We start from the raw sequence: 4,091 nt of genomic DNA, 5'->3' as shown, positions 1-4,091 counted from the left end.
CCACACGACCCGTTCAAGTTCTCCTGGAAATCTAAGTGGCAGTCCGCTCCACTGCTCCTCAAGGAACCAACCAAACCTAAAACCTGTCCGCCCTCCAATGAGCCCCCCCGATCCCTGGATAAACCCACACCGACTGGATTCTGGGAAGAGAACCTTTTTCTGCTAACGTGAGTCCTGTTCATCTCTGATTTTTGCAAGACGTTGTTCAAAGTTCCTACTGACCCTGAACTAACCTCTGAACTTCCCTTCTCACTTCCAGTTCCGGTTCACCAGCTCTCTGAGGTTCCCTGGATCAACCGTTTTGATTATTTCAATAAACCTGTTAAACTTTTACTCTGGTTCTCTGAGTTTCCTGCATGTGGGTCAGATTTCTTAAAAACATGACAGTTAATAAACGATTTAAGATTTGCATCTGTCCCGTGTTCTGAACTGAAACTTACATGTGAAATAAAATGTTTTATTCCTTAACATCTACATGAAGTAGTGATTCGTAAAAGTTTTATTTTCACAAATTAACTGGTGATTTCTACAAAAAAATCCCAAATTTACTTCTAAGGTTTTAAATTCATACTTAAACATTTCTGATTCTGTATCGTTGAACCTTTTTAACCTGAATTTCTCAAACATTTCCATGACATGTTGACAGCAAGAAAAATGCAAACCTTACATTTATTTGTTTATTGGCTGACATTTACAAATTTAGACACCTAAGCATGTTTACTGACATTCATTTTACCCCATACATAACTATGGATCAGGATCGTAAATCTGAGTAAAACGCATATATATATATATATATATATATATATATATATATATATATATACACACACCCTATACACTACATATTGAGTCTCCTGATGATCTCTGCTGCACAGCTTTCTGCAGATTTGTTTTTGCTGTTTGTTTTTCTAATAAAGCATCATGAGCAGCTCCATAAATCGGTCAGTCTGGACCTAAACGCTGCTCCTGGAAAGAGGAGGCAGTTTTTTTATCCACAGTGCCGCTCCATAATTTCATTAATTTAAATACAGATATAATAACAAATCCTGATGGTTTTAAGCATTTCTCTGAATTTGTGGCAGAAGATGAACCTTCAGGCACCAGGAATGTTTTTATGAAGCGGTGCACCGATTTCTGGCCGATCACTGATCGTCAAAAAAGCCTAAAATGATCCTTTATAACTGTTATAAGATAATACACCTTCAATGTTTTAATCTTTTATTGACTAAACAAATACTTGGAAAATAAAACTTGTTTTAACTGGACCAGAAAAGTTTAATGCATGTCTTCTAAATTCAGGGGCCCCCTGCCTGCCTTTGCCTAGGGGCCCCACATCGTTCGCTGCTTCTGAATAAAGAGCTTTGTGTCTGACTTAATTCTGTGTTTGCAGAACAATTTGCTGTGAAGTCACATATTTACATGACGGCGCCTGTTAGTGAACTAAAACAAACAGCTTCAAACAGGATCTGGTTAATGTCAGGCTTACCTGGACGCAGGATGTTCATCTCTTTATCGCCTCTGTTTCAGGCTTGATGCTTTTCAGCATTTGGTGAAAAGGTCCCAAGCAGCCATGGTGGAGGAGTTAACCAGTCTGAGCTAAGAGGGTCCAGGAGGCGAAAGGATGCAGTCAGGATCAGACGGCAGCTTGGCTGGGATGGAGGAGAGACGATGGAGGGCAGGTTTGCAGAAACTCTGCCTCACAGGAAGAAGGAAAAAAGAACAATTATGTTGAAAGGAGGGAGGATGGATGAAGCAGCAGCAGAATTATTATTTAATTATCATTTTTTCTTTCCAACTTAATAAAAACGTTTCAGTTTTAAATAATCTTTTTATGATTTATCTCTAGTTTATATTGTTTTTCTTCTTTTAAAATAACTTTTCAGTTTTAATGTTTCTGTCAAGGTTTGGTTTGGTTTGGAGGCAGAGAGGCTGAGGAGATTTAATGGGACAAAAACTGTAAACAAAGGCAGAAAATCCAAAAATCCAACTAATAAGGAAAAGCAAACCAGAACTAAGGAGACATCTGGGGAAACCAAACACGAGGAGCCAGGGAGAGACGAGGTAGGAGGACAACAGCATGGGAGGACAGTAAAGACAAGGAAGCAAGAAAGAGTGAGAGCAGAGGGAGAGTATATAGCAGAGAGAGAAAAAGGGAGGGCTAACGAGCTGACAAGGAGCAGGTGTGAGGAGACAACGAGGGAGCCAAGGGGAAAGGAACACACACAAGAGGGCAACATGAGAACTAACATAAATCTAGAAATTACAACAAAACTGCAAATAAACCAATAAAACTAGAAAACAAAGAGCAAAGTAAAGAACAACAGAACCAAGAATATGACAGTTTATTTAGTTTATCTCTACTTTAACTTTCTTTAATTCAAAAATATTTTGCTTTTCAGTTTTAAAAAAACTTCTTTTCAGTCTTTCTGTGCTTTAAATTTCTTTTCTAATTTTTATCAGAGATGGGAAGTAATGAATTACAAATACTTAGTTACTGTACTCAAGTAGATTTTTCTGATATTTTTACTTTACTTTACTACTTATTTTTATGGCGACTTTTTACTTCTACTCCTTACATTTTAAAAAATTGTCTCGTTACTTTAGTTTTGAATCATTTCAATGGAGTTACCGTTATTATTTTTCACGTCATCAATACCAAATTCAATCTAATTGGATGGGAATCTACGTTGCATTTGACGCCCCGCTACAAGATGAATCGACAGATTCGGCGGTATTCATTGGCGGCAAATCATTGCAGCTTGGTGGCGGTGGCGTTAGCATAGTAGCATGGACGACGAGATGATTGAAAATGAACACAACGGAGATCTAGTCCTATTGGCAGACATCCATTTAAAATGTAGGCAACGGCATGAAAAAAGTGGTTTCTACTTTTACTTTTATACTTTAAGTAAATTTACAAGCCTGTACTTTGTTACTTTTACTTGAGTAAAGAAGTTTAATCAGTACTTCCACTTTTACCAGAGTATTTTTTAACACAAGTATCTGTACTTTTACTCAAGTACGGAAAGTGAGTACTTTTGCCGTCTCTGATTTTTATATATTTATATATATTTTCTTAGTGATGCACTGATATGAAAATCTGGGCCGATATCAATATCCAATATTTTTGTCGTTGTTATGGCCAATAACCGATATTTACTAATGTGATATGAATCCCTACTCTTTGGGGACGGGGGCTGACATTGGTTAAATCAATAATACTTTTCAGTTTAAAATGTTTTAGTTTCAGCCTTAATCTATTATTGTTTTGATTTTTTTTTTTTTTACAATCCATTTGGCCCGAATGTAGCTCCAAAGCATGATTACACCAGAGAAAACAGAACAAAAACTGACAAAACTTCAGCAGTGATAGAGAAACAGCCACAAAAACAGTAACTATGGCAATAATAACAGGATATGGCAAGACATTAATGAATATAACAAACAACTGGGAAGAAGCAAAAGACAAGAAGTGATTCAAACTCATTATTTAAGCTGCAGATCATTTTCTACCAAGTAGCTTTAGCTCATGGGAGCTTTAATTGGAAGCCTCTTGCTCTTGGTAAATGTTGCCCCCTACTGATACACATTTATAACTTTATATAAATGGATATAATACATTAGGAAACATTTCTTTGTTCAGGTTTAGGGTGTAGATCATAATAAAAGATTTATTTTAAACAGAGCATATGTATAAACTAGATAAACTGAAACAAAGGAATATTTCACCAACTACTAAACAAAAAATAAACTTTCCATGATTTTTAAAAGTATTTTTTTAAAACTTCTTTTGTCTTGATTCAAACATTTTGGGTAATTTTTCAACAGATTCCTTAAAAAAATCTTTTTAAAATCTTTTTTAAAAAGATTTTTTAACAATTGCTTGAGTTTAGAGAGAAAACTGAACCGACCTGACTGGATGATCTGGTTGAACTGTCTCTGTAAAATGCCTTGAGAGGACAGAATGTATTTTCGCTCCATATATATAAACTGAACTCATTCATTCCACGTCTACTCAGGTGCTACAGGTGTCAGTGCTGCGGACAGGTGGCAGCAGTTTAGAGGGGAAAGCAAAGCTGGTCAAAATG

The sequence above is a fragment of the Cyprinodon variegatus genome, unplaced genomic scaffold (genome assembly GCF_000732505.1).
Source record: "Cyprinodon variegatus isolate N-32 unplaced genomic scaffold, C_variegatus-1.0 Scaffold1491, whole genome shotgun sequence".
Classification (NCBI taxonomy): Eukaryota; Metazoa; Chordata; class Actinopteri; order Cyprinodontiformes; family Cyprinodontidae; genus Cyprinodon; species Cyprinodon variegatus.
This window is presented reverse-complemented; position numbering follows the sequence as displayed.